Source organism: Nomascus leucogenys, chromosome 9 (assembly GCF_006542625.1).
Source record: "Nomascus leucogenys isolate Asia chromosome 9, Asia_NLE_v1, whole genome shotgun sequence".
Lineage (NCBI taxonomy): Eukaryota > Metazoa > Chordata > Mammalia > Primates > Hylobatidae > Nomascus > Nomascus leucogenys.
The window spans coordinates 66,009,524-66,033,696 of record NC_044389.1 but is presented as its reverse complement, the minus strand read 5'-3'; positions in this window follow the sequence as shown (position 1 = coordinate 66,033,696).

The window sequence follows — 24,173 nt, the reverse complement described above, 5'->3', positions numbered from 1 at the left end:
CACAGTGAGATTTAAAATACAGTGCTGCACTTTGCAGGTCTTCTGGCTCTTTTAGCCAAGATGTTAAATGTGAGACATCTAAAGGACTATTCTCTGAACATGGCCAGATACCAGATATGCTAAGCATGGTTAGAGCTGAGCTCTCTGCAATTCCAGGGGCTGGTGGGTACCCTCTTCTCCTTTTGGGATTCCTCTCTGCTGAGCTCCTATTGGAGACAAATAGTTCCAAGAAAGATGTGAAGAAACAGAATAAAGGCAAAACATGAGTCTGGGGAAATAAGTCATTGCCTAGGTAAGAAACCTAATTTTAGTCGAGGGCTTTTAGGATATCTGCATATAAATTGGGACTTTTAAGGTAACTCAAAGATTCATTCATTAAACCAATAGTATTTCAGCCCTTGGGATGAACTCAAACTCTTGACTTTCTTAGACTCTACCCTTTCACACAAACTCAAGAGAAATGGTGGGGCATCTCAACTAATTAGGTAATTCTGAGCTACAGCATAATTGGATATCAGTTGTAAAAGAGATGAATGCTTGCTCTCCAGGTAAAACAAACAGAAAGGAAAGCAGCCTTCTCCATATTGCAGGAGAAATGGTTTTATTGCCTCAATTGGGAATATCCTCATTAAAAACTGGTCCTGCACACGAATTACTGTTTTAATGGATTAAATGGAAAGACATACATTGAAAATGTCACAAGTAGTTAAGCTTTGTATGGTGGAATTGCTAGAGATTTTTTGTTTTGATATTTTTGTAATTTTCAGATTTTCTTCATTGAGCATATTATTCATTCATTCATTCATTCATTTTTAGAATCAAGCAACACCTCATTCTATGCCGTAGAATGAGTGTTCCCCTTAGCTTAATTTTTTTTAATTATACATGTCTGGGGAGAAAATTTAAGTGGTAGGTGAAGTTTGAAATTGGGAGGAAATGTATTTTATTGTTGTATAAAAGACTCAAGTTAGACTAATTCAATACTCAAAAATCATCATTTCCTTTAATGTAGTGATTCTCAACCCTGGCTGCACTTTGTAATTACCTGGGAAGCCTTAAAAATACCAATTCCAGATCACTCACTCAATATCTCCAACCAGACTAAATGGTTCAGAATCAGAATAGGGCCAATTAGTATTTTTAGAAGATCAACTTATTACGATATCTAAGGTTCCATATTGCAATTTTTTTATCTTTACAGCATTGACCAGGAAGTTACATTATAGACAGTCCCTAACTTACAATAATTCCACTTACAATTTTTCAACTTCATGATGAATTTATCTGGGTACTAAATGCATTTCCAACTTAATATTTTTTTTTACTTATAATGAGTTTATCTGGACATCACCCCATATAAGTTGAGGGACTTTCTGTACTTAAAATTCGACTCTGTAGGTGTATTGTTACATTCTTTTATTACCATGGGAGAAGGTGGTATATACCTACTACAAAAGTTTTCCAGGCTGTATGGTACAGAACTTGGGGACTTTTATCAGCCATATGGTCACTTGCTGAAGCAGACCCAGAGGTGGTTTCTGAGGGAAATAAACTTTCCTGTAGGTAGATGACTTAAGCTCATTTCCATGCTACACTAGGGTGGTCTTCTATTCAGCTGTGTGTCCCCACTCCATTCCTTAATTTTTATAACAATATACATTTTATAACAATACAATACATTATATACTTTTCCATCTGCATACCTCTTCTCATGGATAAGCAGCTTGAGCTGGGAATCTGAACTCAAGGTCTTGCCAGACTTTTAACTCAGTCTCACCACTGCCCAATTCTTACCAAACCTCATAAGTAGCTGGTAAAAATGCTATTTATGGAGAATTATCAAGGAACACGCCCCCTTATACTCCTCTAAACAATCTTTAGACCAAGTTCTGTGGCTCACACCTGTAATCCCAGCACTTTGGGAGGCCGAGGCAGGCAGATCACTTGAGGCCAGCTGTTGGAGAGCAGCCTGGCCTACATAGTGAAATCCATTCTCTACTAAAAATACAAAAATTAGCCAGGCGTAGTGGCATGCGCCTGTAATTCCAGCTACTCAGGAGGTTGAGGCACGAGAATTGCTTGAACCCAGGAGGTGGAGTTTGCAGTGAGCTGAGATGGCACCACTGCACTCCAGCCTGGATCACAGAGCAAGACTCTGTATCAAAAAAAAATCTTTACAAATCTGATTTTTAATCTTGAATTATCTCAGATTATCAGACAGATAAGTACTCGGATGGGATCATTTTAGTTTCTCATACGTTACTTTCAGTGCTCATACTCTAATGCCTCCATAGTCTTTAAGCCTACATTAGGAAATGTCTGTTCTAGTTGTTATAGAATTACTGTTAAAGGCTTAGATCACTCTTTTTCATGCATCACCTCCATTTTGATGAGAAATTTCTCTAGGTTTCAGTTTGTTTGTCTTTTATGGACATGGCCAATCTCCTAAATACTTGTGTTCCCTCTTTGCTTTGCCTGATCAGAAGCTCAGGGTCTGATGTGCAATGATGTCTAGCATTGTATAGGAACCTTAAAGCATGCACTAAAGTTGCTCCAGGCTTTATTTTTCCTGTGCCTGATTTCTTCATTTTGCATTTGGTATCTCATTGTATATGTGAGTTTGTAAACGGCTCAAGTTTTCTTAAGATCAAGGATATAAATCAGAGTTTCTCAGCCGTGCCACCATTGGGCCGAATAACTTCTTGTTGAGAGTTAGGGAAGGCAGGTTCTGTCCTGTGCATTATAGAATGCTTAGGAGCTTCCCTGGCCTCTACCCACTACATGCCAATAGCAATTCTCTGCCATCTCCCTGAATTGTGGAAACTAAAACTGTTACCAGACATTGCCAAATGTCTCGGGCAGGTGGTGGGGGGGGTGGGGCAGATGGGAGGTGCAAATCACCCATGGTTGAAAACCACTGGTATAAATAAATAAAATGGTATTGAGCACCTACTATTTTCTAGGCTATGTGTAGGCCATTATCTTTGGGGGATACAAAGATGACTGAGGTCCAGTTGCCTGTCCTCAAAAAAAACCTACAAATAAGTCAAAAGAAAAGGTGTACATGCTTAGAATACACATATCTAAATCTCATGTCTGCTATTAGTATGGATTCCTGTATATTTTTAATAACCGTGGGAAGGAGGAAGTGAAAATAGTATCATTGCCATTTAGAGAAAAAGCACAGAGGGAGCCAAGTATCAGTGCTATAATGACATCCTAGTGTCCTGAGCCCCAGACCAGAGGGTTCTCCACCACATCTGGAAAGGGGTTTGCAAGTTCAGAGGAGGGAAAGGCAAATCCAACATGGAAGGTTAGAAATGGCTTCCTGGTGGAGAGGCACTAGAGATGGGATGTTAACAGGTAAAGAGGAAGACAGGAGACTGTAACTGACAGCAGGAACAGACATAGAGGGGCTGCTTGCTGAGTGGTGATGGGATAATTTATGGAAGTAGAAATCAAAAGGACTGAAGAAATAGGGTAGGTCACATTATGAAGAGCTTCAGAGGGCACGCATGGAGGGTCTGGGCGTGAAAGGCCAGTCTTCCTCCAGAACCATGTATGCCTGACACCAGTTTAATAAATCATAAGATAAAAGTAGAGAAGAAGCTTAATAAATTAGGTTACCGGAGAGGTTAATGATGGAAGACGATGGAGGCATCAATAGACCCAATTTATCTTCTGCTTTTTATCTCTTCCCCTCAGAAATGTTTTAGTGAGCCAAGTCCCTTTGACTTGCTTGATGAAAGGAGGATAACTAAACTTTGCCAGTGTCAGAAAATTTCCAACTCTTGTGCTGTCAAAAACACAAATACTCCTGAGAGGGCTCCTAATTTAAGCATTATCAAGCATGAGCACCATTTTTAACATGAAGAAAAATGTTTTGGAGTACACTTTGTTTATACAAATTGTTTAGCTTAAATTAGGAAATGCCATATCTTCAACTATACGTAATCATTTTTTAATTTCCTTGTAACTGAGAGTTTTCATTCTTTTGGCTAAAATTTCAGAAATGACACCATTAGTAGATGAGGCAGAATCTTATCTTGATGCAGAGACTTATGAATTCTGGGAGACCCAGAGGTTCTGCAGGAGTAGGGGAGGGAATTGGCCCTAAATACACTCTCAGGTGCAGGACTAAAGGGCTTACTGTGGGGTTTCTGGCTTCTGGAGAGGCTCAAGAACAAGGGTGATCCTTGAAAGGGGCAGATCTGAAGGGATCTGGGAGGCTGCAGGAGATATAGGAGTCCAGAAGCTAGCTACTGGTATGAAACTAACCTTTCTCCATTCTCAATGTATAAAGAAGAAGGGATGCTTTCCCTGGCTATGGCCTAACACAGGTGACAAAAAGAAGGGCCTTCTCCACTGACTTTTTTACTTTCTTGTTCCAGAAATTAGGTTAATCTTTTTTTTTTTTTTTTTTTTTTTTTGAGACGGAGTCTCGCTCTGTCGTCCAGGCTGGAGTGCAGTGGCGCAATCTTGGCTCACTGCAAGCTCCACCTCCTGGGTTCATGCCATTCTCCTGCCTCAGCCTCTCCAAGTAGCTGGGACTACAGGCACCCGCCACCACACCCGGCTAATTTTTTTGTATTTTTAGCAGAGACGGGGTTTCACCATGGTCTTGATCTCCTGACCTCGTGATCCTCCCGCCTCGGCCTCCCAAAGTGCTGGGATTACAAGCGTGAGCCACCGCGCCTGGCCTAAACAAACAGGAGACTTCTTGACTTGTGGGCAACAACTTCCTGATAAGAACTCAAAATGGTGGAGCACCTTCCTCTGGAGACATGTCCAGGCATGCCCAATAAGGGGCAAAATGGTGGAGTTTGCCCTTTCTCAGGGGGCATGTCCAGGCATGTGCAGTAAGGGGCAAAATGACAGAGTTTGACATGTATATGACCTTCCTCTGGGGCTCTAGACTGGTAAGGGAAATTGCCCAAAGAGAGCATATGCATAACCTCAACCACCAAATGGCGCATGCAGCCCCTCTCAGATACTGGCAAGACACTGCACATGCGGTGATTAGCCAACAGCTCACCCAGAGGGAGTGACAAGAAGAAGAGATGTGAGGGCGGAAAGACAAGAAATAGTAAATCTATAAGACTCCTGAGCCAGTGATCAGGTGAGGAACTCAATCTTTTGAGTTGCCTACTTGGTTTCTTCCAAGTGTACTCTTGTTTCAGTAAACTCTCGTTTCTGCCTTAAATCTACTTCTGTCTCTTGGCCAAGTTCTTTCTCCCAAGAAGATAAAAATTGAGGACTGCATAGCACACCTGGACTTCTTGCAGGTAACAGTACCACTGCTCCGGAATATTAACCCCACAATATCACTCCTAGGTTGAAACATAACAGAAATACATATATATATATATATATATATATATATATATATATATATATATCCACCTAAAGATAGTACAGGAATGCTCATAGCAGCACTATGCTATTCATAATAGTCCAAACTGGAAATGATGCAAAAATAGCATGGATAAATAAGTAGTGGTATATTTATATAATAAAATATTATACAGCAATAAGAATGAATGAGTTATTGTGCACTCAATGTGGCTGACTCTCAAAAGCAAAATTTTGAGCAAAAGAAGTCAGACACAAAAGAAAACATAATCTATAATTAATCTAGAACTTAATATATCTGTACATAAGGTTCAAACACAGGCAAAACCAGCCTCCTGTGTTAGAAGACATGGTAGAAGTCAACTCTGGGTGGCAAGTTTTGAAGATGGTGAAGGGGTTATGATGGAGGTAGGGGAGAGACAACTTCTAGGGTGCTGGCAATGTTCTAGTTCTTTTCTTTTTTTTTATTGTACTTTAAGTTCTAGGGTACATGTGCACAGCATGCAGGTTTGTTACATATGTATACATGTGCCATGTTGGTGTGCTGCACCCATTAACTTGTCATTTACATTAGGTATATCTCCTAATGCTATCCCTCCCCCCTCCCCCCACCCCACAACAGGCCCTGGTGTGTGATGTTCCCCACCCTGTGTCCAAGTGTTGTCATTGTTCAATTCCCACCTGTAAGTGAGAACATGTGGTGTTTGGTTTTCTGTCCCTGCAATAGTTTGCTGAGAATTATGGTTTCCAGCTTCATCCATGTCCCTACAAAGGACATGAACTCATCCTTTTTTATGGATGCATAGTATTCTATGGTGTATATGTGCCACATTTTCTTAATCCAGTCTATCATTGATGGACATTTGGGTTGGTTCCAAGTCTTTGCTATTGTGAATAGTGCCACAATAAACATACGTATGCATGTGTCTTTATAGCAGCATGATTTATAATCCTTTTGGTATATATCCAGTAATGGGATGGCTGGGTCAAATGGTATTTCTAGTTCTAGATCCTTGAGGAATCGCCACACTGTCTTCCACAATGGTTGAACTAGTTTGCACTCCCACCAATAGTGTAAAAGTGTTCCTATTTCTCCACATCCTCTCCAGCATCTGTTGTTTTGTGACTTTTTAAAGATTGCCATTCTAACTGGTGTGAGATGGTATCTCATTGTGATTTTTATTTGCATTTCTCTGATGGCCAGTGATGATGAGCATTTTTTCATGTGTCTGTTGGCTGCATAAATGTCTTTTTTTGAGAAGCATCTGTTCATATGCTTCGCCCACTTTTTGATGGGGTTGTTTGATTTTTTCTTGTAAATTCGTTTAAGTTCTTTGTAGATTCTGGATATTAGCCCTTTGTCAGAGGGGTAGATGGTAAAAATTTTCTCCTGTTCTGTAGGTTGCCTGTTCACTCTGATGGTAGTTTCTTTTGCTGTGCAGTAGCTCTTTAGTTTAATTAGATTCTGTTTGTCAATTTTGGCTCTTGTTGCCGTTGCTTTTGGTGTTTTAGACATGAAGTCCTTCCCATCCCTATGTCCTGAATGGTATTGCCTAGGTTTTCTTCTGGAGTTTTTATGGTTTTAGGTCTGACTTTAAGTCTTTAATCCATCTTGAATTAATTTTTGTATAAGGTGTAAGGAAGGGATCCAGTTTCAGCTTTCTACATATGGCTAGCCAGTTTTCCCAGCACCATTTATTAAATAGGGAATCCTTTCCCCTTTTCCTCTTTTTGTCAGGTTTGTCAAAGATCAGATGGTTGTAAATGTGTGGTGTTATTTCTGAGGGCTCTGTTCTGTTCCATTGGTCTATATCTCTGTTTTGGTACCAGTACCATGCTGTTTTGGTTACTGTAGCCTTGTAGTATAGTTTGAAATCAGGTAGTATGATGCCTCCAGCTTTGTTGATATCCCCTTTATCATTTTTTATTGCATCTATTTGATTCTTCTCTTATTCTTTATTAGTCTTGCTAGCAGTCTATCAATTTTGTTGATCTTTTCAAAAAACCAGGTCCTGGATTCATTGATTTTTTTGAAGGGTTTTTTATGTCTCTATCCCCTTCAGTTCTGCTCTGATCTTAGTTATTTCTTGCCCTCTGCTAACTTTTGAATGTGTTTGCTCTTGCTTCTCTAGTTCTTTTAATTGTGATGTTAGGGTGTCAATTTTAGATCTTTCCTGCTTTCTCTTGTGGGCATTCAGTACTATAAATTTCCCTCTGCACACTGCTTTAAATGTGTCCCAGAGATTCTGGTACATTGTGTCTTTTTTCTCATTGGTTTCAAAGAACATCTTTATTTCTGCCTTCATTTTGTTATGTAGTCATTCAGGAGCAGGTTGTTCAGTTTCCATGTAGTTGAGCAGTTTTGAGTGAGTTTCTTAATCCTGAGTTCTAATTTGATTGCACTGTAGTCTGAGAGACAGTTTGTTATAATTTCTGTTCTTTTACATTTGCTGAGTAGTGCTTTACTTCCAACTATGTGGTCAATTTTGGAATAAGTGTGATGTGGTGCTGAGAAGAATGTATATTCTGTTGATTTGGGGTGGAGAGTTCTGTAGATGTCTATTAGGTCCACTTTGTGCAGAGCAGAGTTCAATTCCTGGATATCCCTGTTAACTTTCTGTCTCGTTGATCTGTCTAATGTTGACAGTGGGGTGTTAAAGTCTCCCATTATTATTGTGTGGGAGTCTAAGTCTCTTTGTAGGTCTCTAAGGACTCGCTTTATGAATCTGGGTGCTCCTGTATTGGGTGCATATATATTTTGGATAGTTAGCTCTTCTTGTTGAATTGATCCCTTTACCATTATGTAATGGCCTTCTTTATCTCTTCTGACCTTTGTTGGTTTAAAGTCTGTTTTATCAGAGACTAGGATTGCAACCCCTGCTTTTTTTGTTTGTTTTCCATTTGCTTGGTAGATCTTCCTCCATCCCTTTATTTTGAGCCTATGTGTGTCTCTTCACGTGAGATGGGTCTCCTGAATACAGCACACTGCTAGGTCTTGATTCTTTATCCTTTGCCAGTCTGTGTCTTTTAATTGGGGCATTTAGCCCATTTACATTTAAGGTTAATATTGTTATGTGTGAATTTGATCCTGTCATTATGATGTCAGGTGGTTATTTTGCCCGCTAGTTGATACAGTTTCTTCCTAGCATCAAAGGTCTTTACAATTTGGCATGTTTTTGCAGTGGCTGGTACCGGTTGTTCCTTTCCATGTTTAGTGCTTCCTTCAGGAGCTCTTGTAAGGCAGGCCTGGTGGTTACAAAATCTCTCAGCATTTGCTTGTCTGTAAAGGATTTTATTTCTTCTTCATTTATGAAGCTTAGTTTGGTTGGATATGAAATTCTGGGTTGAAAATTCTCTTCTTTAAGAATGTTGAATATTGGCCTCCACTCTCTTCTGGCTTGTAGAGTTTCTGCCAAGAGATCCACTGTTAGTCTGATGGGCTTCCCTTTGTGGGTAACCCAACCTTTCTCTCTGGCTGCCCTTAACATTTTTTCCTTCATTTCAACTTCAGTGAAGCTGACAATTATGTGTCTTGGAGTTGCTCTTCTCGAGGAGTATCTTTGTGGCATTCTCTGTATTTCCTGAATTTGAATGTTGGCCTGCCTTGCTAGGTTGGGGAAGTTCTCCTGGATAATATCCTGAAGAGTGTTTTCCAACTTGGTTCCATTCTCCCTGTCACTTTCAAGTACACCAATCAGATATAGATTTGGTCTTTTCACATAGTCCCATATTTCTTGGAGGCTTTGTTCATTTCTTTTTACTCTTTTCTCTCTGAACTTCTCTTCTCATTTCATTTCATTCATTTGAACTTCAATCACTGATACCCTTTCTTCAAGTTGATCAAAATGGCTTCTGAAGTTTGTGCATGCGTCACGTAGTTCTCGTGCCATGGTTTTCACCTCCATCAGGTCATTTAAGGTCTTCTCTATGCTATTTTTTCTAGTTAGCCATTCATCCAATCTTTTTTCAAGGTTTTTAGCTTCTTTGCATGGGTTCGAACATCCTCCTTTAGCTCGGAGAAGTTTGTTATTACCGATCTTCTGAAGCCTTCTTCTCTCAACTTGTCAAAGTCATTCTCCGTCCAGCTTTGTTCCATTGCTGGCAAGGAGCTGCATTCCTTTGGAGGAGAAGAGGTGCTCTGATTTTTAGAATTTTCAGCTTTTCTGCTCTGGTTTCTCCCCATCTTTGTGGTTTTATCTACCTTTGGTCTTTGATGATGGTGATGTACAGATGGGGTTTTGGTGTGGATGTCCTTTCTGTTTGTTAGTTTTCCTTCTAACAGGACCCTCAGTTGCAGGTCTTTTGGAGTTTGCTGGAGGTCCACTCCAGACCCTGTTTGCCTGGGTATCACCAGCAGAGGCTGCAGAACCACAAATATTGCAGAATGGCAAATGTTGCTGCCTGATTGTTCCTCTGGAAGCTTCATCTCAGAGGGGCACCCGGCCATATGAGGTGTCAGTTGGCCCCTACTGGGAGGTGCCTCCCAGTTAGGTTACTTGGGGGTCAGGGACCCACTTGAGGAGGCAGTCTGTCTGTTCTCAGATCTCAAACTCCATTCTGGGAGAACCACTACTCTCTTCAAAACTGTCAGACAGGGACCTTTAAGTCTGCAGAAGTTTCTGCTGACTTTTGTTTGGCTATGCCTTGCCCCCAGAGGTGGAGTCTACAGAGGCAGGCAGGCCTCCTTGAGCTGTGGTGGGCTCCACCCAGTTCGAGCTTCCCAGCTGCTTTGTTTACCTACTCAAGCCTCAGCAGTCGTGGGTGCCCCTCCCCCAGCCTCGCTGCCACCTTGCAGTTCGATCTCAGACTGCTGTGCTAGTAGTGAGTAAGGCTCCATGGGCATGGGACCCTCCGAGCCAGGCATGAGATATAATCTCCTGGTGTGCCATTTGCTAAGACCATTGGAAAAGCACAGTATTAGGGTGGGAGTGACCCAGTTTTCCAGCTGCCATCTGTCACAGCTTCCCTTGGCTAAAAAAGGGAATTCCCCAACCACTTGTGCATCGCCTCACCCTACTTCGGCTCATGGTCTGTGGGCTGCACCCACTGTCCTGCACCCACTGTCTGACCAGCCCCAGTGAGATGAACCAGGTACCTCAGTTAGAAATGCAGAAATCACCTGTCTTCTCCGTCGCTCACACTGAGAGCTGTAGACTGGAGCTGTTCCTATTCAGTCATTTTGGACTTCACCAGTGTTCTAGTTCTTGAATCAAGTTGTTACAAGAATTGTTCACTTTGCGAAAATTAATTGGTCATTTGATTTCTGCACTTTACCGTATGTATATTACACTTCAATTAAAGGTTTATTTAAATAGAAAAAAAAGGCCGGGTCTGGTGGCTCACACCTATAATCTCAGCACTTTGGAAGGCCAAGGCGGGTGGATCACGAGGTCAGGAGATCAAGACCATCCTGGCTAACACGGTGAAACCCCATCTCTACTAAAAATACAAAAAAATTAGCTGGGCATGGTGGCAGGTGCCTGTAGTCTCAGCTACTCAGGAGGCTGAGGCAGCAGAAAGGCGTGAACCCAGGAGGCCAAGCTTGCAGTGAGCCGAGATCGTGCCACTGCACTCCAGCCTGGGTGACAGAGCAAGACTCTGTCTCAAATAAATAAATAAATAAATAGAAAAAAAGTAGTAGAATTGGATAGGTCAAACTGTCCACACAGGAACAATAAGCAGAGGGAAGAGAAAAAAGATAGGTTGTGGGGGTGCAGAACCCAGCAGTAATTGCACACACAAGAGGAAGTTCCAAACAAGATGTGAGTAAATCTGTAGGGACACCAGGTTCACATAATGAGTTCTGAGTTCCAGGACTTGCATTTTTAATACTTTGAACTAAGAAGCAAGGTATTATGTTTATCCTTCACAGGGATTGCTTTTCAGACTTACTGTAGAGATAATTTATGTATGGTGGGAAACTGGATTAGACAACTTTTAGAATCCCCCCTCCCTTCGTGCTCATGATCCATGATGCTGTTGATGTTCTCTAAACCTGGTTGACATTTTGGGCTGGATGATTTTTTGTTGTGGGGGCTGTTGTGTGTCTGTGGGATGTTTAACACCCCAGCCTCTACCCACTAGATACTAGTAGCAACCTTCCCCCAGTTGTGAAAAACAAAAATGTCTTCAAACTCAATGTCCCTGGAGGTTAAAATGATCTCTGGTTGAGAACCAGTGATCTAAACCTACATTATATAATTCTAGGTCAGGTTTGAGTGATTCATTTCAAGATATCAAAAACAAATAAGTAACTCAATAAATACATAAAGAGAAAGCAAAGTTAGTCACATACTGTCTAGCTTCCCTCCCCAAAATTTTGGCAAGGACACTCTAGGAAAATATTTACCTTTTATTCCTGAGCAAGACTTGCCCATTTTAGCTGGCCAAGATTTAGAATTCATGTTTGGGAGTTCAGTGGAAAGAAGAATGGAGGCTTTAGGTTCCACTGAGTTGAATTCAAATTCCAGCCTTGCCACTCTGTCACTTGAGATATGTAGCTTACTTTCTGCTCTTTTCCTTCTTTCCATAGCCTTGTAGAAGAGGTACTCATATCCTACAATATCTAGGAGAACATAAAGGGAGTGGGATACTAGGGATACTATTGGTTTTCCCTCCAGGGCCAAGTACTACATTTATGTAACTAATATTCATGAGATACCATATGCCAAGCACCATTTTAAGGGCTTTTAAAATATTAATTCATTTAATCCCCCTGACAGCCTAACAATCTGGGTACTGTTAGCATCTCATTTTCACAGACAAGGAAACTGAGGCACAGAGAGTTGAAGTCACTTTTCCAGGGTCATGCAGCTAGTCAATGGGAAAGCTGGAGTCTAAGGCCAGAATCCATGCTCTTACCCACTAGACTGTGCAGTTAGGTCCGCTTTCTGATCTTTTGGTTTTGCAACATTTTCTGTGATGTATTATTCATGTATTTTCCCTGCAGAGACTGGGAAGAGGATGAAGGGCCAACACTTTGAGACAAGCCTCATTTGCTCATCTATAAAATAAAGAGGTTGGAGTAGCAATCATGATTTTTACTTGGCCTTGTCACTTAACCTCTTTGCCTTAGTTTTCTTGTCTGCAGTAAAAAGAGTTTAATCAGTTTTAACTTCCTAGATGTTCTGGTCTGCTGTGACTATTAAATAGAGATCAATGTTAAATAGAGATCAAGCATACAAAAATGCTTTGTAAAGCAAACTGGTCTACACAAGTGTAAGCCATTGTCATTTTACTGGCAACATATCATGCTGACATTTTTTTCCACTGACTTTCACTAGTACTTGGATTCTCTTGTACTTGCAGTGATTTGCAGTTTTCAAAATATCTTCATGGACATAATCTTATTTGAGCCTCCCAAATATGAGCAATGACTAAAATCCAAGCCTAGCCCATTGGCCAGCCTACACCACCACGCTATCATTATCCTTCTGGGTTCGGTGCTCTCAACACTTTTCCCTATCATGAAATCAGGCCCTGCTATTAGCAACATTTCATTTGAAAGAGAGACAATGGTGTATGTGTCAAGAGGAAGGACAATGCTTAACTGACATAGTCTTATCACATTAATATGACAACCCAATGAGACAAGTTGTATTACACTCACTTTAAATATGTCAAAACTGAGCCTCAGGCTGGGTGCAATGGCTCAGGCCTGTAATCCCAGCACTTCGGGAGACTGAGGTGGGCAGATCACCTGAGGTCAGCTGTTCAAGACCAGCCTGACCAACATGGAGAAAACCCGTCTCTACTAAAAATACAAAATGAGCCAGGTGTGGTGGCGCATGTCTGTAATCCCAGCTATTTGGGAGACTGAGACAGGAGAATCGCTTGAACCTGGGAGGTGGAGGTTGCAGTGAGCCGAGATCACGCCACTGCACTCCAGCCTGGGCAACAAGAGCGAAACTCTGTCTCAAAACAAACAAACAAACAAAACAAAACTGAGCCTCAGAGAAGTTAATTTACTTGTCCAAGGACACACAGAGAGTGGAAAGTAGATTTGAACCCAGGTTTGCTTGTCTCTATACATCCCAACCGTGACCTAGACCCTAGCTACTCAAAGCAAGGGTCAGGGACCATCAGCATTGGCACTACTGAGATGGGATCTACATTTTAGAAGGATACTTAGATGAGTCCTGTGCACATTATAACTTAACACCACTGATCTCTATTGATGTTCAGCATAGATCTATCTATGACATACCAAAGTGCAAAATCTGTTGAGAAACACATATCTATATCTGTATCTATACACACATATATCCTAGTGTGTTTTCAAAACATACCTTCTAAACATTTTATTTTAAGTAATGGAATGTAGAGATTTAAAAGCAGATGATATGGGTCCCTGTGTTAAATTAGGAACCGAATTAACAGATACACAGTATATACTTGGCTAGAAGTGATTTTTGTATACAGCAATTGCAACATATGCCCATTCCAGGATTTATATCAGAATTTCTCAAAATTTACTCACTGTTATTTTTTTTTCTACATCAAACACAACATATTTTATCCTTGTTCCAAATTATTCTACACAACAAGCGTACATGTCCAGTGCTACGCAAACAGTTATAAAGCACTGAAAGAATATTTAAAACACAGTATTTGCCCCCAGAGGAACTTTTAGCTTTGGAAGTTGGCTATGGTTTGAATGTCTTCTCCAAAACTCCTGTTGAAACTTAATCCTTAGTTGAGAGGTAGGACCTTTAAGGGGTGATTGGATCATGAGGGCTCTCCCTCATGAATGGATTAATGGGTTATCTTGGGAGTAGGACTGGTGGCTTTATACGAAGAGGAAGAGAGACCTGAGAGAGTGTGCTCATTCCCCCACTATGTGATGCCCTGGGCCACTTCGCCTTGGGACTCTGCAGAGAGTCCCCACCAGCAAGAAGGCTCTCACCAGATGCAGCTCTTCAACCTTGGGCTTCTCAGCCTCCATAATTGTAAGAAATAAATTTCTCTTCTTTTTTTTTTGAGACAGAGTCTTGCTGTCGCCCAGGTTGGAGTGCAGTGCCACAATCTCGGCTCACTGCAAGCCCCACTTCCTGGGTTCATGCCATTCTCCTGCCTCAGCCTCCTGAGTAGCTAGGACTACAGGCACCCGCCACCACGCCTGGCTAATTTTTTTTTTTTTTTTTTTTTTTTTTTTGTATTTTTAGTACAGACGGGGTTTCACTGTGTTAGCCAGGATGGTCTCAATCTCCTGACCTCGTGATCCACCCACCTCGGCCTCCCAAAGTGCTGGGATTACAGGCGTGAGCCACCGTGCCCGGCCTCTCTTCTTTATAAATTACCCAGTTTCAGATATTCTGTTACACGCAACAGAAAATTGGCTGAGACAGGTCTCTTGAACTTTAGCATAGTTTTCCATTTTGATATGTTGGATAAACCAATTTTGATTGGCTATGCTGAAGTTTCTCCCCAAAGCATTATTTTCATTAAAGAAGCAATTTTCTGTTAAAAATATATCCTTACTGCTACATTTTTCTTTCTTTAATGATGCACACCCACCCACACAGCAGCAGCAGCAGCAGCAGCTCTGTGTAGATTTTGATACATATATAGGTATTGGTTTATAAATTGATACGATTTGGGTGCCTGTCTCCTCCAAATCTCATATTGAAATATAATCCCTAATGTTGGAGGTGTGCCCAGTGGAAGGTATTGGATCATAGGAGCAGATCCCTCATGAATGGCTTAACACCATCTCCTTGGTGATGAGTGAGTTCTGTCTCAGTTCACATGAGATCTTGTCATTTAATAGAGTCTGGGACCTCCCCCTGCTCTCTTGTTTCCTCCCTTGCCGTGTGATATGCTCCTGCCTTGCCATCTGTCATGATCGAAAGCTTCCTGAAGCCCTCACTAGGAGCAGATGCTGGCACCATGCTTCTCATACAGCCTGCAGAACCACGAGCCAAAATAAATCTCTTTTCTTTATAAATTAACCAGCCTCAGGTATTTCTTTATTTTTTCTTTTCTTTTCTTTTTTCTTTTTTTTTTTTTTTTTTTTGAGATGGCATCTCACTCTGTTGCCCAGGCTCTGGAGTGCAATGGCGCAATCTCGGCTAACTACAACCTCCACCTCCCAAACTTAAGCAATTCTCCTGCCTTGGCCTCCCGAGTAGCTGGGATCACAGGCATGTGCCACCACGCCCAGCTAATTTATATATTTTTAGTAGAGACGGGGCTGGGCACCATATTGCCCAGGCTGGTCTTGAACTCCTGACCTCAGGTGATCCTCCCGCCTCGGCCTCCCAAAGTACTGGGATTACGGGTACGAGCCACCACACCCAGCCTCCTCCCATATACTTTAAATCATCTCTAGATTACTTATAATACCTAATACTATGCAAATAGTTGTTATACGATATTGGGTTTTTTTATTTGTATTATTTTTTACTGTTGTATTGGGGTTTTTTTCCCAAATATTTTCTATTTGCAGCTGAATGAATTCACAAATGTGCCCATGGATATGGAGGGTCAACTGTATATATGTAACATTCAGAATTGGATAACACATTACCTCTACAATTTATTCTTATTTATAAATATTTCTCAGATAATAGACGGAGTTCATATCATGTGCCAACCCTGATCAAATGGTAGTAGCATTCCATACAGTGTAGCAGGAATGTTCTGGAATCAATTAGCAACATCTGCTGTGTGTAGGGGAAGGAGATGTTGAGGTGTGCCTGCCACACATTGCCTTTCCTGCACTGCGATCCTGCCTCCTGCTCCCCAAAGTTGATGTTTTTACTGTTCCTCATGCATCACACACATTCTTTCCCCTAGGCATTTCTTCAAAATATTTCCACTGCCCGGAATTCTCTACTTCCTACCTCTAGACAAGAATTCCATGCCTTCCAATCATCCTTCCCCCAATTTCTCCTGAACCCTGTGATAATTCTATTTCTGCTAGTTTTTTTGGGGAGCAGAGGGGCGGGGTGGGTGAAATCCCAAAAAACAAAATTTGCTCTGACCACATGCTTGGACTTCTCCAGCTCCTGGCCCTAAATAAGATGTTTTTCTTACACCTCCGAAGAGGTCAGGGAGATTCTTTGTACATATTTGTTTTTATTGAAATCGAATAGGCTGGGTGCGGTGGCTTATGCTTGTAATCCCAACATTTTGGGAGGCCGAGGTGGGCGGATCACTTGAGATCCGGAGTTCGAGACCAGCCTGGCCAACATGGTGAAATCCCATCTCTACTAAAAATACAAAAATTAGCCGAGCAGGGTGGCAGGTGCCTGTAATCCCAGCTACTCAGGAGGCTGAGGCAGGAGAATTGCTTGAACCCAGGAGACAGAGGTTGCAGTGAGCTGAGATAGCACAACTGCACTCCAGCCTGGGCAATAGAGTGAGACTCCATCTCAAAAAAAAAGAAGGAAAGAAAGTACCAGTCACTTCCTCTGCAAGCTACAAATGCCCTTCCAGGGCTGTGCAAGTATCTCTATGGTTTTAGGTCTTTTGTTTTACCATTGGAGATTCTCACCTAATCGGTTCCCTTCTTAATTACTTTCACCTCATATAAATTTATGTTAAACTCCCTCTGGCTTTGTAACTATGCACAATACCAAAATGAAGCCAAGTTACTACAAGAAAAGATTTTGAGTGAATGACCCTTTTCTTTTCTTGTTCTGTTCTGATTTGGTCCTCAGAGGACTCCGTGTCTGGGAGGGAAGTTGGGAAAATAACATTTAGATTTAAAAGCAGTCAAAATAAGCAATAAGGCTGTTACGGGACTCTTCACCACTCTTACCTTTCTACAACCCTTCTAACACTTAAGAAGCACTTCGGGGTGCTCATTAAACATACAGATTCCTCAGTCTCCTTCCAGGTGTATTAAATCCAAATTTCTAGCGATTTGACATTTTTAACAAGCCGCTCAGGTAATTCTTACACTAAAGTTTGAAAAATAAAAGGAAAATTTGTTTATGCAAGTTTTTTTTTGTTTTTTTTTTTTGAGACAGAGTGTTGCTCTGTCCCCCAGGCTGGAGTGCAGTGGCGCAATCTCGGCTCACTGCAAGCTCCGCCTCCCGGGTTCACGCCATTCTCCTGCCTCAGCCTCCCGAGTAGCTGGGACTACAGGCGCCCGCCAACATGCCCGGCTAATTTTTTTGTATTTTTAGTAGAGACGGGGTTTCACCATGTTAGCCAGGATGGTCTTGATCTCCTGATCTCGTGATCCGCCCGCCTCGGCCTCCCAAAGTGCTGGGATTACAGGCTTGAGCCACCGCGCCCGGCCTTATGCAAGTTTTTAACTGCATTAAATAAGTTACACCACAAATGTTAGCTAACAATATGACAGTGGTTCTCCAAAACAGAAAGTCTCTGTAGACAGAAACCAGTGGAAAATATCTATTATGTAGAAGATTTGAATTAATAATACTCCATTGTAACCAGCACTACAAAACACTCTTACTATACAAAAATTAAAAAGTGATCTTGCCTCATCACAAATTTAAATTCAATTGCTGGACAATATTATCCATTCTCATGACTTACAACCGTCACTTCTCTGATGTGATGGTTCATTCTTTAACCAGTATTCTATTGCATGTCTGCTGTGTGCTAGGCACTATGGTAGGATTCCCCAGCCAGCTCTTTACTACACCTGTCAGTTAGAAGTCTTTGCACTACCACATAGTCATAGGTTTTCCTCTGTTATTAGCAAAGACATCATTACCCTCCCAATTAATCAGAGAAAAGAAAGACCTTCAGATTCCATTTAAATACGTATCTACCCCTTGTAGTTTTAAACATGATTCCTGGTGTGATTTTACCATAATTATATAGACTTCTCAATTTGTAATCACCCGACAGGTTCTTCTTGCCCACCAGACAGATAAAACCAATTCACGGAGACAGAAGTATTGCAGTAGAGAAAGAGTTTAATAATCACAGGGCTAGCCAAGCAGAAGGACAGGAGTAGTTACTCAAATAAGCCTTCCCAAAGGCTCAGAGGCTGGGGTTTTTCAAGGATAGTTTGGCGGGTGGGAGGCTAGAAAATGGGGACTGCTGATTGGTTGGGCTCGGGATGAAATAACAGGGGGTCAGAGCTGTCTTCAGGTGCTGAGTCCATTCTTGGGTGGAGGTCACAAGACCAGATGAAACAATGTATTGGTATGGGTCCATGTGGCACTGGCTGATCAATCAGAATGCAAGATCTGAAAAATATCTCAAGTACCAATCTTAGGTTTTACAATAGTCATATTACTCATAGGAGCAATTGAGGAGGTTACAAATCTTGTGACCTCTGGCTGTGTGATCCCTGAGCCCCAAACAAGAGGGGGTTAGTTTTGGTAAAGGGCTGTTATCATCTTTGTTTAAATGATAAACTAAATTCCTCCCATAGTCAGCTTGGCCTATGCCCAGGAGTGAGCAAGGACAACTTGGAGGTTAGAAGCAAGATGGAGCCTGCTGTGTTAGACTTTTCTCCCCATCGTAATTTTTGCAAAGATGGTTTTAAATTTGGGTTATTTTCCCTTTGTGTCATAAAGCAAGATCTTGATAATAAATATCAGAAGTACTGGTCTCCGGCAGTTCAAAGTTCCTTGGCTTTTATTGTCTTATAGAGCTTCCACTCTTCTTTGTAGGGCAGGGAGAGGGATTAGGCTGTTGGTGGAAATCAACTGATGACAGCCACAGATCTCAGAGTAGACAAAAGTAATCAGGAAGAGAGTAGGGTAAGGCAAAGACATAAGATGCCCGTTTAGGAAGGATGAAGAAAAAGCAAAATGACATGCAAAATACTGGTCTTCAGAGCTGGCTATGTCAGCATCACTTAAAAATTTTACATAAACCTTGGTGCTGTGGTGAGCACCTATAGTCCCATGTACTGGGGAGGCCGAGGTGGGAGGATCTCTTGAGCCCAGGAGTTCAAATCCAGCCTGAACAACATAGCAAGAGCCCATCTCTTAAATAAGAAAAAAAAAAAACCTTTACACACCCAGGATCCACCTCAGACTACTGAATCAGAATCACGTATCTTTACTTTTAACCAAGCACTCTGGTTGAACCTAGGGCATAGCCTGGTTTGGGAAGCACCATGATAGTATCTTTGATTGGGGCCTTCCATGGCAACATGGTGGAGAAATATTGAAGGCAGCAAAGCAGAGGGAAAATGGGGCATTATTGCCACTGGTCAGGATGGATAAGAAGTGATCAGGAGCAAGACTACGAGCCAAACAATGGCACAGTGCTATGGTTATATTTGAAATAACAAAGTAGAAAATGTTAACGTTAGTCACAGTGAAACCAAGTGCATTTTTTCTTGAGGTTACTGACTGGGTAGGAGCTCTGAGACTTGGTTGCTGGATAAAATATGGAAGGTATAAGCACCAATCTAAGGAACTTCCTGTTGATTTTGCAAATCTGAGTTTCTCTGTGAGGCCTTGAAGTCTCTTTTATCAGATTCTGGTCTTAAATTTTTACAAAAGAAAATTAATCATTTTATTGAGTAACCTAGGTTTTCTATTAAAGCTTTAGCTATCTATACCACCTGTAATCATGCAATGAATGCTGACATTAGCTGGCAGCACTTGTTTTAGTGATAACAAATTTATGGAGAAGTAAAGGTCATTATTATTGCTGGAGTTTTTTCTGTCTTTCTTTTAAGGACTAACCTTACTTATCTGCAGTTACATAATGAGAAAAAGCAGAGGTCAGCGTCAGAGAACCATAGGAAAGAGTGGGGTTTGGTGTCAGAGAACCTGACGTCAGAATCCAACTCGTACTAATTAATTCATCTTGTCAATTACTATATTTAAATTCCCTTTCTGACTCTGAGTTTCAGTTTTTTCATTTGCAAAATGGGCACCATCATCATCATCATCATCATCATCATCATCATCTCTATTTCACAGAGTTCTCCTGAGGAGCAATTAAGATGATGTCTGTGGAATAGCTTTGCAAAAATTAAGTATAGTTTCTATTAAATATAAACACACTTCAAATGCAAGACAGACATTGTTCAGGATGACTGTCTTGAAAATAGCAAAAAAAAATTATCTTGCTAATTTAAAGAAAGAGATTGAAAATAGCAAAAAAAAATTATCTTGCTAATTTAAAGAAAGAGATTGGTGAAAGGGGCAAAAACAAAAAAGCATCCCAAAAACCTGCGAATGGAAGCTATATCCCTCTTCCTTCATGCTTTTAATTAGCAAATATTGACATCAGTCTGAAATGCTATAAGTTAGCTAAGCCTGACCACTCCAAATCAGGGTAGTTGTGATGAGATGTCTTCTCAACTGGTACAGTTAGGTGTTTAACACTTTTTTGGCTTTGTTTTTGCAGGCAGTGTCCTTCTGAACTCAGCCTGAGAAATGAGTCCATTTGTTTCACAGCCAGGATAAAACACAGAGAGTGGCTGGGTGCGGTGGCTCACACCTGTAATCCCAGCACCTTGGGAGGCAGAGGCGGGTGGATCCCCTGAGGTCAGTAGTTCAAGACCAGCCTGGCCAACATGGTGAAACCCTGTCTCTACTAAAAATACAAAAAAATTAGCCGGGCCTGGTGGTGGGCACCTGTAATCCCAGCTACTTGGAAGGCTGAGGCAGGAGAATTGTTTGAACCCGGGAGGCGGAGGTTGCAGTGAGCCAAGACTGTGCCATTGCACTCCAGCCTGGGCAACAAGAATGAAACTCTGTCTCAAAAAAAAAACAAAAACAAAAACAAAAATAAACACACACACACAGAGAGACAGAGCGTGGCCATTGGTAAATGGCAAACTGGCCCCTGGATGTGCTTCAATGACACGAAGATATGTAAGTGCATGTAGTTAGCATTTTCTCCTTGACTACAGTGATGCAGGTTACTGACATAATAAAAATTGTTATTTTTCCTCTCATTGAGTTCCATGCTATGTTCTTTAACTCAAAAGCCAAAAGCTGGTAACCCATGAGTGGGAGAATTCAGCTCTTAGATGCATTTTGTTGGTCCTACACATAATGAGCCCTCTTGTATTTATTGCTTTAATTAAATTAGTTGATTTTATTATTTTTTTTGAGACAGGGTCTCGCTCTGTCACCCAGGCTGGAGTGCAGTGGTCCAATCATATCTCACTGCATCCTCAACTTCTGGGGCTCAAGATCACCCTGCCTCAGTCCCCCAACTGGCTACGACCACAGGTGTGCACCACACCTGGCTAATTTTTTTGTTATTTGTAGAGACAGGGTCTCACTATGTTGCCCAGGCCGGTCTCAAACTCGGGCTTAAACAATCCTCCTGCCTTAGTCTCCCAAAGTGCTGGGATTACAGTCATGAGCCACTGCACCCAGCCTCTTGCTTTAATTTTAAAATAGTAGAAAACATGTAAAACTCAGATTTCTCATAAAAATTTAGTTTTCCAATCTAGATTTTAAGCTTCTGTTGATAATTTGGAAAATATGGAGAGAGAGATCCTCATTCTCACATGGCAGAGGTCAGCTGCTGTTGAGTGTTAGCAAACCCACAGAAACGAAAATTCACTCTGCAGTTGACATATTCTTGTCCACCATTCGCTATTGTCTATTTTGTGTTTTTTCTAACTATTTCACTCACTTATTTTACCTGCCTCGCTTTGAGTTTGCAGTCCTTGTCTGGCTCAATCACCTCTTTTTAAACGTTTCATCTCTTCAGTATTACCATGCTTTTGAAATGTTTTTCCCATTTGTCTTCCAGTTATCTCTTTCGTTTTCTATAGTGCTGATTCAGTTTTCCTGTTTTCACTGACTTTCTTGTGACTTTTGTGATTGCCCAATTTCAGGAAGTATTGCATTTTTTTTTAACTTTACTGACTTTTACTTCTTTTATATTTCCAAACAAACTTTTGTGGAGAAAATGTTCTTTATTTCAGAGTCTATTACCATGAGCTGAAAACTCAGTGCAGCTTAACCCTTAAGTAATAGGCCCCTGTTTTTGTGATTGAGGGAAGTTCCAAGTTCATTGGAAAGCATCTACTGCTTAAAACAATTAAAAAAAAAAAAAAAAAAAGCTTTCTTGAGTACAGCAAATCAAAACTCCACCCCAGGGCTTTTCAAAATAGACGGGTGCGCAGAGCATATTTAAGAACAATTTCTTGTTGTTGCTCTTTTCTTAGGCCTTTTTTCTTATAGAAGATCCTTTCAAGTGAAATTGCAGCAAGCTTTTCAAGCTTTTGATACCAATATCTCTTAACTTCTCTTGCTCCCATCTCATAAAAATAATAGGACTCTAGGCCAGGTGCAGTGGTGCACGCCTGTAATCTCAGAGCTTTGGGAAGCTGAGGCAGGAGGATCGCTTAAGCCCAGGAGTTTGAGTCTTCACTGAGCTACGATCACACCACTGCATTCCAACCTGAGTGACAGAGCGAGATCCCGTCTCTAAACATAATAATAATAATAATGGGATGCTAATCTTTTCCTGAATTACCATCTAGAGTTTGCTTCCTATTGTTTTTCTCACTTTCAGCCCTAACGATTTCTCCACTTGGCATTTTCTTGACCCTAAACACCCTTCCATAGTTTTCAGAGAGTTTCCTAGACATCTTGACGCCACAAACGTCATATGCAAGCATGACCCAAATGTAATTAAGGGCAGAAAAGAAAAATAACTTGGGCATGCTCAAATTGGCAAGGCAGGAGCTTCTGCAATTAAGTCGGATCTAGTATAATGACTTGTAAATTGTCCTCAACCTGCCCACTAGAACCTTGTTAGGTCAAAAGCCAGTATTCATTCATCCAACAGGAATTTTTTTTTTTCTTTTTTGCTCTTGTTGCCCAGGCTGGAGTACAATGGCGTGATCTTGTCTAGCTGCAACCTCCGCCTCCTTGGTTCAAGCGATTCTTCTGCCTCAGCCTCCCAAGTAGCTGGGATTACAGGTGCCTTCCACCACTTTCGGCTAATTTTTTGTATTTTTAGTAGAGACAGAGTTCACCATGTTGGCCGGGCTGGTCTCGAACTCCCGACTTTAGGTGATCCACCCGCCTCAGCCTCCCAAAGTGCTGGGATTACAGGCATGAGCCACTGCGCCCGGCTGGGATTTTCTTTTAGTAAGCTTTGACTTTAAATAACTACTTTAAATAATTTCAGATTTAAAGAAAATTTGCAGAAATAGCACAGAGCATTCCTGAACACCCTTCATTTAGATTCCCCAAAAAATAAAATTTTGCCACATCTGCTTAATTTTCTCTCTCTCCTCTATATATGTCTATCTATTCTATTTTTTCTGAGTCATTTTAGAATAAATTACAAACTTGATGCCTTTTCTCTTAAATACTTCAGTGTGTACTGCCTGTGAACAAGCACATCCTCCTATATAACTACAACATAAATATCAAAATCAGGAATTTAACATTTTACAATACTATTAGCTATTCAATGGACCTTATTTAAACTGTATCAATTGTCTCAATAACATTATAAGAACAGAAACTCAGTTTGGGGTCACACATCGTATGCAGTTGTCATGCCTCTTTAGTCTCCTACAATGTGGAAGTTTCTCAGTCTTTTCCCTGTCTTTCATGAGCTTGACATTTTTTTAAGGTTGCAGGCCAGTTATTTTGTAGAATATTACTCAATTTGGTTTGCCAAACATTTTTGGGAAATTAGATTAAGATTATGCAATTGTGGCAGAAACCCCACAAAAGTGACACTATGTTTGCAGTGCATGATATTTGGAGGCACAGGACATCAATTTACCCATGATGGGTGAATTAATATGGATTAACTTTGATCACTTGGTTAAGGTGATGTCTTCCAGGATTCTCCACTGTAAAGTTGCTATTTTCTCTATCATAACAAATAAGGATCTTGTAGTGAGTTGTAAATATTCTCACGCCTTCACCCACTACTTGTAA